The sequence below is a fragment of the Mustela nivalis genome, assembly GCF_964662115.1.
Source record: "Mustela nivalis genome assembly, chromosome: X".
Lineage (NCBI taxonomy): Eukaryota > Metazoa > Chordata > Mammalia > Carnivora > Mustelidae > Mustela > Mustela nivalis.
The window spans coordinates 112,440,710-112,453,883 of record NC_139040.1 but is presented as its reverse complement, the minus strand read 5'-3'; the positions used below and the strand labels follow the sequence as shown (position 1 = coordinate 112,453,883).

General features: G+C 45.0%; 1 long non-coding RNA gene and 1 pseudogene across 3 annotated transcripts; one reads left to right on the top strand and one right to left on the bottom strand.

The window, feature by feature from the left end:
* Nucleotides 1–509: 509 nt before the first annotated feature.
* LOC309856503 lies at nucleotides 510–10,529 on the bottom strand. Its single transcript, XR_014307233.1, has 6 exons — nucleotides 10,452–10,529; nucleotides 10,158–10,272; nucleotides 9,893–9,968; nucleotides 8,368–8,427; nucleotides 1,601–1,721; nucleotides 510–592 (listed from the first exon to the last, which is right to left on the bottom strand). It is a non-coding gene; the product is annotated as an uncharacterized lncRNA (long non-coding RNA).
* On the top strand, nucleotides 10,161–12,938 carry LOC309856500 (melanoma-associated antigen B17 pseudogene; annotated as a pseudogene). Of its 2 annotated transcripts, none has more exons than XR_014316635.1 (2): nucleotides 10,161–10,246; nucleotides 11,510–12,938. The product of XR_014316635.1 is annotated as a melanoma-associated antigen B17 pseudogene (transcript). The 2 variants fall into 2 exon arrangements; XR_014316636.1 differs by lacking the exon at nucleotides 10,161–10,246 and adding an exon at nucleotides 10,926–11,103.
* Nucleotides 12,939–13,174: the final 236 nt, after the last annotated feature.

Sequence of the window (13,174 nt, the reverse complement as noted above, 5' to 3'; positions counted from 1 at the left end):
CCCTTAGTCATGTGAGTAACATCTGCACAGTGGCTTAGGCCCTTCAGTAACTGCTCCATCTCCCCAAATAACTTTCTCACATGTGAGACACAGACACCCATGGCCATTATCTAGTTTCAAAATCTGATTAAGAGATGCCTATCAGCATCAACATGGTTGGAGCTGGAGGAGATCATGTTAGGTGAAGTAAGTCAAACAGAAAGATACTTACCATATGGTTTCACTTATTCGTGGAACATAAGGAACAGCATGGAGGGCATTAGGAGAAGGAAGCGAAAAATGAAGGGAGGCAGAATCAGAGGGGGAGACGGATCATGAGACACTCTGGACTCCGGGAATCAAACTGAGGATTTTAAAGGAGAGGGGAATGGGGGATGGTTGAGTCAAAGTGAATGCCGTGACACTTGGTCTGTGCTCCTAAGAAACAGATTTGTTCCAGGCCCTACCTCTCAGACCAGGTCCACCTGCTTGGGGGGCCGTGTGTGTTCCACAGGGGGCCTGCGGTGAGGGAAGCCTATTACCTCAGCTCGTAGCCCAGCTCCCCCGCTGCTCGCAGCCACTCTATGTCTGGTCAGTAAAGAGGCTGCCCCACCTGAAAAAAAAAAAAAAATTGCTGGTGGTCCCAGTACGAAGGGCTGGTTTTCCTCATATTGAAGTCAGAAAAATATAAGTTCTAGGATCTTTTGGTTAACCTACCCATACTGACATTTAGCAGCTTAACACCTTTTTTTGTTTGCTTTGTCCCAAGTGACTAGTTCAACTACTCTTCATCCTGTTGCCTTTATTGTGAGTGCATCACCTTTTATTCAAATTCTGTTATTTTATAATTACGTTTATCATACTTCTTTCCTAGCTACTGGGTGTGTGGATGACATGGGAATCTTGTAGGTCGAATCTTGGCTATGATATAAAGGGGACCCAGGCTAGAGCATGACTTGCCCAAACCTATGTCCTCAAACGGGGCAGGTTATGCATTAGCAGTTAACAAAGTTATGCCTTCATTCCTCTGTGCAGGGAGATCCGCAAAGGAAGGCACCAATACAGCTAGAAGATCACCTGCCTCCTTCTTTCCAGGACTGGATTTAATGTGGGGAAAAATAAAGAGAAGCAGGGAAGCAGAGAGTAGGGATAGCTGAGAAAAGGGCCTTTAATTCCTTTACTTCCTCCCCCCCCACCCCGTTTTTCCTTCTGGCTATCCAAGTCATATTTAACTTTCCTATATGAATGATATGAATCCCATACATTCCAGTAACTCGTTTGGTTGAGATGAGGCCCTTTTGAGAACCCCTGCAAATACGTTAATTTATACAAATTAAAAGAAGTGTCCTCAGGCCACTGCAAGACAAGATTCTTCGAGGTATGCGATTCCTAATGTGACAGAGAGAGGACATATTAAAGACAAAGAAGTGTAGGTAATAATTCCAGCTTCCCATATTTTTCTATACTCAAAGCCAATGGTGATCCTAATGGGATTTTAGAGCCCACAGTCTCATGCTTAATTAAGAGAAAAATCTCGAATTCGGAGAGGTTGGTTTTTCTGACAAGTATTCCAAAAGAGCGGAGAGCCAGAAGGGAGACTTTATAAGCTAAAGTCTCTTACCTGACTATTATGTGTCCACAGAACCTCTTACGTGATTCAGGAACTTCCAGAAGTTTTACTCTCATTGCCAAATTTGCTGGGGTATTCACTGGAAACAGAATCTCCTGCCAACTCAGAAATGCTTTTCCACAAAACACAGAAAAGAGAGAAAACAGTTTTATTTTTTAATAATAACTGAACCAGAATGTGACACCCATCACATTGCCAAAGAGAGGAATAAGACAGAAAGCTATCTCCCCCTTTTATGGTAGCCAAATAGATACAAACCATTACATCCATGATCTTAAGCTAATAGTTAACTATTCCTCAAGTAAGAGGACTTGACAACACCATTTACTACACATCGTTCATCCAAAAATCGCCTGGTAATTTGGGGCGGGGGAGAGCATCTTTGTTAGTTCATTGCCTTTATCCAAATAAATGGAAAAAAGAAAAACAACTTCTCATTTCTTGGTGACAAGAGACAAGTTTTTTACAACTCGGAGACAGGTGCTGAAGTGAAACTTTCATGGAGACTGGGAGACAGGGGTGCTATTTTACTTAATGTTCACATTTCAAGGGCCTGACTCCCAGTTACTTCAGAAAAAATTCCTAGGCTGCAAACTGGCAAGAAGTGTAATCAGCTCTTAAGAGTAACAAAGATCTCAGAGGGGCAGAGAAAGTATTTACAAGTTTGTTAAAATAAATGCTCTACAAGGAGTCTCATTTCTTGATCTGCACGAGGAAGAACTGAATTTTTTCTTTTCTTTTCTTTTCTTTTTTTTACTGGGGTGTAATTGACATATCATATTTTATTAGTTTCAGGTGTACATGATTCAATATTTGTACTTTTTTCTTATTTTAAATTTTTATTTGCCCTTAGGCCCTAAAGGGGTATGGGACTCCCCTAACTCTCGATATTATATAACACTCCATTTTGTTAACAGAAATGCTCTTGCTATGCGGGGGACCCTGAAGAAAAAGCCTGTGATGCTGTCAAGTGCCTGTGGAGAGGGCCCATATGGGTTGGGTCTCATGTCGTGGAACTGCAGCCTAGCCTTTAGCCAACAGCCGACAACAACCACCAGAACAACAAAACCACATCAGCTTCTGAGCACCACTGCGCACAATGTGAGGGAGCTCAGATTTATTTCTAGTTTAGCCTTCAGCTGACCACACAGCTCACATGACACCCTAGATGCCGCTAGGTAATACTCTAAAGCAGAGACCAAAGTCAACTTTTACCTGGACATCTTACCCCAGAAACTGTGAGATGATAAAGTTGTGTTTATCCTGCTAAGTTGGTGCTGATTTGCTATGCAGCAGCAGTACAAAATGAAGACAAGGGACGCCTGTGTGGCTTGGTCGGTTAAGCATGTGCCTTCGGCTCAGGTCATGATCTCAGGGTTCTGGGATTGAGTCCTGCTTGAGGCTCCTTGCTCAATAGGGAGTCTGCTTCTCCCTCTGCCTGTCACTCCCCCTGCTTGTGTTCTTTCTTTCTCTCTCTCTCTCTCTCTCTGGCAAATAAAATCTTTATAAAAAAAGAAAAGAAAAAGAAAGAAAGAAAAAGAAAATGAAGACAAAAGGAGCTAACCATATTTACTTGGATGTTAACTCTTTCTTTCAGTCTTCATCCCTTGTATACCAAGGTTTTAAGCCTAAAGTAGTTACCTGATGACAGGTAAAAATAGGTTCATGAAACATTTGAGTAAGTATGGAGAAACTGTTCACTCTGTCAAGGTTGAGGGAGGGTGCCTGGAAGGAATAATGTAGATCCAAGGTAAAGGCAGGCCTTGTTCTGGGCTGAGAGCTGCCCCTGATCATATCAATGAGAAAATCAAAGCAGCACTATCTTCCTCCATTTCTCCCCAACGTCAGATCCTCTGCACTTACTTCTGGATGACTCTTTCCACACTGAAGGACAGACTGGTAGAATTCTTTCTCACTAGAATTCCAGAGAATTGTGAATGTGGAGAGTCCCCATTCACACACCTCCAGACACAAGTGGTAGTTCGCTTGCTGGAGGAGGAGGTACTCACAGTGAACTCAGTCAACGCCATCTGCCCACTATGGAATCATGGCCACTCCCTGCTTCCTGACCTCCCTCCGCTCAGAGTAGCCCTGATGACAACGAGGAGAAGAGAAGTCCTCCTTGCTCCCACAGTACTCTGAACCCTACTGTGGGTCTCCCCATGAGACCAGATAAATAGTAGAATCTACGGGACAACTCCACAGGTGTAAAAAAAGGTGAGAGGCCAAAGAAGACCTAAATAGACATTTTGCCAAAGCAGACATCCAGATGGCCAACAGGTACATGAAAACATGTTCAACATCATTAATCATCAGGGAAACGCAAATCAAAACCACAACAAGGTATCACTTTACACCTGTTAGGATGGCTATCATCAAAATGACAAGAAATAACAAGCGTTGACAATGACGTGGAGAAAAAGGAGCCATCTATGTGCTGTTGGTGGGAACATAAATGGGTACAGCAACTCTGAAAAACAGTACAGAATTCCTCAAAACATTAAAAACAGAAATACCACAGGGTCCAATAGTTCTATTGGGTATTTATCCAAAGTAAACAAAAACACTAATTCCAAAAGATATACGCACCCCTATGTTAACTACATTATTTATAATGGCCAAGGTATGGAAGCAACCTAAGTGTCTATCAAAAGATAGGTGGATAAGGAAAATGTTTTACACACACACACACACACACACACACACATTACTCAGCCATAAAAAAGGATAAGCTTCTGTCATTTGAGACAACAGAGATCAACCTAGAGGACATTATGCTAGTGAAATAAGTCAGACTGAGAAAGCAAATACCATATGATTCCACTCCTAAGTAGAACCTAAACCAAAACCAAATGAAAACAAAGCAAACAAAACAAAACAAAAAAACCCAACCAAACAAAACAAAACCCCAAAAGAACAAAGGAAAAGCGGTATCAGACCTATAAATATAGAGAACAAACTGATGGTTGCCAGAGGGGAAGGGGATGGGGGTTGGGCAAAATTGGTGACGGGGAGCTATGGGATTCCAGTTGTGAAATGAATAAATCATGGGGGGAAAAGGCACAGCATAAGAAATAAAGTCAGTGACACTGTACTATTAATATAATAGGACAGACAGCAGCCACACTTGTGGCAAACATAGCATAATACATAAACTTGTCAAATCACTAAGCTGTACACTTGAATCTAATGTGACATTATGTGACAACTAAACTCAAATTTTAAAAAAAGGTAAAGTATTAAAAAAAGGTGGAGAGGGGAGGTGGAGAGTCCCCGGCTCCCAGTGTTCTCACCCCATAGCAGGAGTACTCATTCTGCTGGAGGAGGAGGTGGGACACTTCTCCCATCCCATCTGCAAGAGCTGGAACCTTCTCTAAATTCCAAATGCCTTCTTGGTTCTCTTTAGTGTATCTGTAGTCAGTCCTACACCCCCGGTCACTACTACTACTACTACTACTACTACTACTACTACTACTGTCTATAACACTAGGGTCCAGGTTATGCTTTCTTAAGGTCCAGAGATGGACACGTCAGTCAGGGACTAGGGCAGGGGAGGATAGGATGGATGGATCACCAGCCCAGGGAGCTTTCTCCCAAGCTGGCACTAAGTACATAAGCACTCCTCTTTGAAAGTGAAGGCCATAATGGTAACCAGGCCAGATAAGCAGGGGACAAGGGGGCTGAACAAGCTGCCATGTCTTCTCTTCCTCTCCAGCTCACATCACCTCCATTCCTTCTGTTACTCAAGTGACTGATGTCCCCAAGTTCTTTCATCTCTTTCCATCCAAATGTTTTACCTGACCCATGCTGGTGTCCTTCTAGTTGACAGACTATACGATCTTTTTGCTCTTCTCACCTGTGACGTAATACTGAAAGCTGTCATAATATAAATAATGGAAAGTTTTTTTAATCCCTTCCAGAACTGAATTTTGTGTCTAGCATGAGGGAAGTGTTATAGTGGTATTCTTTTTCAGTTTGGATTTCCAGTTGCTCCAGTGTCCTATCTTAGTTTAAAAAAAAAAAAAAAATCTGTTCTTTCTCTACTTCTCAACAATGACAGTTTTAATAATCAGAAGTTCACATGTAAGTGGGTGTTGTGGGACACTCTATTCAGTTCTATTGGTTTCTTTGTTTATACTGACACATAGCACACATTTTTAATTACTACGGTTTCTAAAAAATGATTCTTAATGTCTAGTAGAGTAAGTCCTCCTATTTTTCTTTATTAAGAGCTCTTTGATTATTTTTGGTAATTTGTAAGTAAATTTAAAGCTCAGAATCAGCTTGTCAGACTTCATATACAAAAGCTATGTAGTTTCTTTTGGGGAGACTGGGTATTAATCTACCCTGTAGATTACATTTGGGCAGAATTAACATGTTTACAATATTAAGTACTTCTTTCCATGAACAGGATAATCCTCTTTATTCGGGTTTTCATTAGTTTGTTGATATAGCAGTTGTATATATTTCATTTTTATTATGTATTTTATATATAAATACATATATTAGATGCCAGTATTTGTTATGGTACTTTACAAGCTATTGTTCCTTAATTTCATGGTCAAACATCTTGTTGCTGCAGAATTAAAGTGCATGTTTTTATCCTGATCTCTTACTCAAGAACTTCTACAAATACTTTTATTGATATAACAGATTATCCTTATTTGTGGTTTCTGTAGGTATCCTTTACTTGTAACATACATTTTTTTAATCATGAATGAGTGGTAAATTTCATAAAACACTATTATTGATTTTTTTTTTAATTTGAAATCCTCCTTTCATTCCTAGGAAAAACTTCAATCGATCACATATGTGTGTGTATATATGCATACTAAAAAATTTCAGGAGTATAATGGAGAGATTTACTCAACTTAAAAAAATTTCAAGTATTACAGATAAAGGTCTATACTGTTAGCTGTGGGAAAGAGCCCAAATGCTACTTGGGTATGATAGCACTAAACAGATTTACCAGAAAAATATTTAAAGCCTCCAAATGATTCAAGAGTTATTGAAACAGCAGCACATTACATCCAGATAATTAGAAGGCAGAAATAATGAAGACGAATGCAGAAATGATGACGCAGATGACAGCAGAGTCAACTAACGAAAGCCAGTTCTTTACAAATATTTCTGTAGCACCTTCTGTAGGTCTTACCAGTTACAAAAGAAAGAAGCAGAAACAAGTGATAGTAAATAAAATTCTACCAAGTGTGTGTGTAGAGGAGATTTACAGGCTGTAATTAACACTCTAAATACTTTTACCGTGATGTCAGGATAACAAAAAGTAGATAAGGAAAAGATTCTACCTAGAGAGTTATTTTAGCTAACAGAGAAAAAGGAAAGACAGAACTACCATTGGGCAACCCCTGATGGATTAACGGACGAGGGTGATGGTCCTCAGTGACTGCTAACATCACCATAAAGGGATCACAGACATTATGTACTTCCTAATGGAAGTGCACAGCGGCCCTCTGGAGAAGTGTTACCACTAAACAAACAAACAAACTTTAATCCGATTAAGCTTCTTCCTGTTACTGCTGAGACTTGTTGATGCTGAGAACCAGGTACATGGGGTTCAATATTCCGTTCTCTGCACGTTTGAGAATTCTGCACGTTTGAGAATTTCAGTGATAATGTGATTTTCTTTTAAATAGCATGCCTTTAAATTTAAAAATTCAAGAGAAATGGACTATTTCTCAGCAAAAGAGAAATGGTTAAATCGGTTCATACATAAATAGAAAACTTATGTTAACCATATAAACTAAAACTGTAGGTAAAACACAAGGAATCCTCAAAATGTTCCCGGACCAGCCAAATGTGAAGTCTCCTTACACCAAACGGTGAAGGAGAAACGAATAAAACTTCTATATAAACTCTGTCAAACTATACAAAAAGGGGAAATGACTTGCCTGCTCTAATGCCTTAGCTGTTTTTGATACAAAGACCAAATAAGGATATCCTGAAAAAAATAGCACTTGACCTGGGCTCACTCCTACTGAGACAAATCACATAAACAACTTCACAGCATATGCAATACAGTGGCCAATAAAGACGGAAGTCCAAGGAATGCAAAGACGGTATCATGTTAGAAAACATGAATCAGAATTCACTACACGAAGAGGGGGAGAAGCATCTGACAATGTGCAGGGGTAAAGAAAGAACTTTTGACAGAAATTCTGCACCATTTCATGATAATAACTTTTAGTAAACTTCTTCAATGGAATTTCCATATTGTAAAATCACGAGTAAAATGTGAAATATTAGAAGCATTCCCAATAAAGTTTGCAAAAGCAGAATTATAGTCCCACAAACTGGGACATGAATGCATAGCAGGGCACAGCCATGCACAAGAATGAGAAAATAAGAGGTATAAATAATACAAAGAAACAGATAATAATACTAATCTCATAGCTAACATATCTAAGTAATAAGCAAACATAATATTCAAATATATAAGGAATGTCAAATTGCTAGTATATACAAAATCCCTGTAGTAAAATCAGAAGTCTGGTCACACAAAATGAATCCCGAATCAGGACACGTAGGGATGACGTACCATTTACAACAGCAACAGACCTAAAAGGCACCAAAAAATGAAACCTCACAAAACTGCAGGTATTTATGGAGGCAACTAAAAAAATGTACTGATAGAGAAAGAAAATGTTCCAAATGGAGCTGTAAAATATGTTTATTCAGGGGAAGAGAATAGTGTACAGATATAAATTCTCCTTAAATTATTTAAAGATTTAGAGCCTTACCTGTAGCTTCCAAGATGAAAACTGATCTCAGGCCACTGTTTCCTGTGCCCAGAATCAGCCCTTGGAAAAAGTAAAGGAATAAACAAAACAAGATCAACAACAGTAATACTGCGAAAGCCCTGAGGAGCACCAAGTGTGCACTGAACTAGGACTTGTGTGGGGGCAGGCCCTGAAGTTGAGACAGGTCTGTAGAAGACAGCACTGGTGGGTGGAAAGATTTTAGGTTTATCCTTGATTTTCCCAGCTTTGCCCTGGGATACTCAATTACTGGTGCTTCACGGAAGGAACCTCTCTGAAGGCAGCTAGCTCCTCAGGGCCCATATGCCAGGACTCTAGGGTATACCAGGACGGCACCAAAGTTTGGGTTGGTTGAGGCGGTCCGAGTCAGTGGGTCCGGACACTGCCTTAATAGCTACTATAAATTTCTTTTGTTGGGGAGGACTGGAACTTTATTTCTTGTAGCCATCTCAGTAGATTTTAAGGCATGAATGAAAATAGAACACTTGAGATCTAGTCTCTTAGCAAATTTCAGGTAAATAACACATTATTATTAACTACAGTCACTGTGCTGTACAGGTTTCCAGAACTTACTCATAACTGAAAGACTGTACCCTTTCCTGAGTATCTCTCCCTCTCCTGTCACCACCCAGCCTCTGGTAACCACCATTCTCCTCTGTTACTGTGACTTATATCTTTGTTCTCTCTAGATTCCACATGTAAGTGAGATCATATAGTATTTGTTTTCCTGGGTCTGCCAGTTTCACCTAGCATCATGTCCCCCTGATTCATGCATGCTGTTGAAAATGGGATTTCTTAGAATACACATGAAAATGTTAACTATGGAAAGCCATAGGTTGACTAGTTTTTGATAATCATTTCAGTGTATGCTCATATGAAGGCATCACATTGTGTGTGCATATAAAATTTTTATATGTTCAAAATGTATATATTGAAATAGAATACAAGTATCATAGTAGTTATACAGAAGGCAGAAACTTACCCCTGAAACTTTCAGAAATGACAGTGATGTCAGCCAGGAGAGGCCCTAGGGTAAGCGATCAGGCTTAGAAGTACCCCAGTTTCTCCACAGGGTTCTTGAGGATCATGCTGGGGTGGGGGTGGGGGGCGGCACTGCATTTACAAAAGGGAAGAACTCTAGGACTGTAAAGAACTTCATTCAAGATCCCTATCCCAGAACACTGGACCCCAGAGGATTCTCATTTTCCTGCAGCCACCTCTGGAAGACCTTAGGGAGGAGTAGCCCAAAGAAGTACACCTTTAGTTCACATCAGGAATCACAGGGACTTGATGGCATTTATATGAGGGGTTGACCTCAAATCAGCAGATGGAGATTGCCCAGCACCCACAAGCGATCAAGGAAAGACACTGAGAGACGATTCAGGGAGTGAAGTCCTCATCAAAATGCAGAGCCCCCCCCCCCCCACAAAAGCTACCAGCTTCTGACTGTTAGACTGGGGAAGCCCCGGGCATGGCAGCTAAGCTAAGACACCCAAATACTTCTTACCGGAGGTTGGGAATGAAACGACACCCTTGGTTTCAGGCCAGCACACTCAGCACAGCAGAGGAAGAATTCACTGGACCTGCTAAGACCCAGTGAAAGCCTTTGTGAGTCCTGCGGGACTCCCCCCTACAATCCAGCACACCACACACTACCCACATCACTCCCTACCCCGCCCACAGAGCCCCGCCCACAGAGCCCCGCCCACAGAGCCCCACCCACAGAGCCCCGCCCTCACCTCCCAGGGTCCTCCCCCGGGGCCCAGACCCACATGACCGGAAGTGGACCTCCTAGCCCTCGAGAACTTCCTCCGGACGACGCCGTGGGTAGTGAGGCCTTGTCGGAAAGCTCCTGCCTAGGGTGAGCCCAAACTGGGGACCTGTACACTGTTAGGGGTTGAGGTGCGAGGAGTCCCGGGTTACAACTTTGGGGATACACCTTCGACAACTCCCCAGCCCCAAATCCCCTGGAAAGAGAGGTCCAACAGGCCCTGTACCGCTCCGCCCCTGCTCTCGGGGCTCGGAGGCCCCAACATGGCGGTTAAGCCCCAGGTCCCTTCACTTACCTCGCGGTGTCTCAGGGATTGCAGGCCTTGTCCCGGGACTGCCAGACTCTGGCTCAGCTCAGCACAGGCAGAGACCCCCAGGCCTACTGGTGGGAAGGAAACGGCCTTTGTGACGATTGGGGGGAATCCATACCCCAGAACAGAGGCCGCATGGAGTCTCCGCTTTGGCCTGGGAGGGTCTGGGCTGGTCTAAAGACTGAGGTGCTGCCTCACTTTGTGCTCCAGAAACTCGGGGAGGTAGGGGCCCAGGTCTAGGGGGCTGGCTGCCGGTCAGCAGAGGGAGGATTTCCAGGTCGTGCCGGGACTCAGGGTGAGGACCTTCCGGCTCCTAATGAGTCTCCAGCACCTGCCGCCATTAGTGTGAGTGGCTAGAAGCGGGGCAAGGGAGGACCCGGAGTGAGGACCGCGGGAAGCAGGAACAATAGGGCTTGTCCTCTCCTGTTGATCCTTAATAGGCCCAGAAAGGGCTGTCAGCCTGAGACATCCCATCATTTCTCCCATCAGGTCTCAGGCAGGTTTCAGCTTTAATTCGCAGGGGCAGCCTGCAGTCAGAGGAAGGGAGGGTCCCAGGTCCTACACGGAGTCAGAGTGGGGGTTCTGCGTCATTCCGAGGATCCCAGGAACTCAGGGCAGAGAAGCCCTCCCATCAGTGGTCAGCCCTAGGTGCCCCTGACTTCAGTGGTGGGCTGAAGGCTCTCTCCTTCCCTCCTTGAGGGTACCATGGAAGACCCCAGGTCCCCTTCAGAGCAGGGGAGGGGGTGGGGGCCCAGGTCTTCCCAACACTTAACAGGGGACCCACCCCACACCCTACATGGACACTGGGGTCTTCACTGTTAGGAACACTGCCGTCACCCTGGTAACATCCAGGCAGGGCTGGCTGGCTGGGGCCCAAGGCTCACACCACCTTCCTCCTCAGGGCCCAGGCTGACCAGGGTAACGGGAGCCCTGTGGGGTCCTATTGCAGTGTCCTGAGGGACCCTGCAGGGGCGGCCGTTGGCAAAGCCAGGGTGGGATCTCTCCGCTGAAGGGGCCTCCCCCACCTCACTGCCCCCCCCCAGGTGTCCTCGCTGCTGACCAGCCCTGACCAGTGTCGCCATGCCTCGGCGCCAGAACAACAAGGCCCGTGTCCGGGAGAAACGCCACCAGGGCCGCGGTGAGGCTCAGGGTGTCGGGGGTGCTCCTGCTGCTGTAGTGGCAGCAGCAGAGGAGGAGCCCCCCCGCGCTCCCCCGGGCTCCCCAGAGGAGGCGGGTCCATCTTCACCATCCGAAGGTGGACCCGCCCCTGGGTCTCCTGGCGCAGGGTCCCCAGGCCTGCCAGGCAGCCAGGGCGCCGAGAACCCGGCCGCGGCCGTGGCTGCGGCCGCGGCTACGGCCCCGGCCGCCCCTCTGGCCATTCGCAAAACGCCCCTGATCCGCAAGGCTAGCATGCTGGTGCAGTTCCTGCTGGAGAAGCACAGCTCCGGGGAGCCCCTGATGCGCGCGGCGCTGCTGAAGATCATCGGCAGGAAATACCGCGAGCACTTCCCCGAGATCTTCAGGCTCACCTCCCAGCGCATGGAGCTGGTCTTCGGCCTGGAGGTCCGGGAGGCCGACGACCGCGGCCAGTCCTACACGCTGGTCAGCAAGCTGGCCCAACCGGGCGAGGGCACCCTGGGCGGCGGCAGCAAGGGGCTGCCCAAGTCCGGCCTCCTGATGGCGCTCCTGGGCGTGATCTTCATGAAGGGCAACCGCGCCAGCGAGGAGGAGGTCTGGGAGTTCCTCAACGTGCTGGGCGTGCAGGAGGGCAAGAGGCACCTGGTCTTCGGTGAGCCGCGCAAGCTCATCACCCGAGACCTGGTGCGCCAGGGCTACCTGGAGTACCGCCCGGTGCCCTCCAGCGACCCTCTGCGCCACGAGTTCCTGTGGGGCCCGAAGGCCCGCGCGGAGACCAGCAAGATGCAGGTGCTGCAGGTCCTGGCCAAGATCAACGACACGGTGCCCAGCTCTTACCCCCAGCTGTACGAGGAGGCTCTGCTAGACGAGGAGGAGCGCGTGGGGGCCAGACCCCAGGCCAGGGGGGCTGCCACGAAGGGGGCCCGTAGCAGGCGCCGCGTCTAGTCAGGCAGTCGGGGCGGCTGCTTTTCCCTGGGGTGGAAGAGGGCACCTTTCCAGTAGTGCAGAGCCCTAGGGATCAGAGGGAAAAAAAGCATAGATGTTCCTCCTGTTTGTTCTAAACTGTTAGCTTCTATAAGCATATATACTTATTTAGGTGTTCTCAAATTTTTTTTTCTTGTAATAGTTCATTTAGCTCTAGAATATAAACTTAAGAATGGCATGGATCTCATTTATTGCTGTCTCACAAGGGAGAGTTATAGGTTTGGTATATGAAAAAGAAAGTCACAAACCATCTATATGTATGATCCAAAAGCAGATAACATGGCATTGCAAATAGGCATTTCATGAAAATGTGAAAGAACAACACAGTAAAATACTTAGGAACACAAAATAGAGAAAAAAATTGTTAAAATGTGTTTTAAACAAAAATAAAATAAAATGTGTTTTAATTCATGGTTTGCCTCTTCCTTTTGGTCTTAGTGAAAAATAAGATACTTTAGTTAGCTTAAGAATGTTTGTTTTTGTCCTTGTGTACTGTACATCCTCTGCTATCTATAGTTTTAAAAATAAATTTAGATGGGAGGGTGGTATTTTGGGGGTTGATAATAATAACTGCCATTCATTCAGAC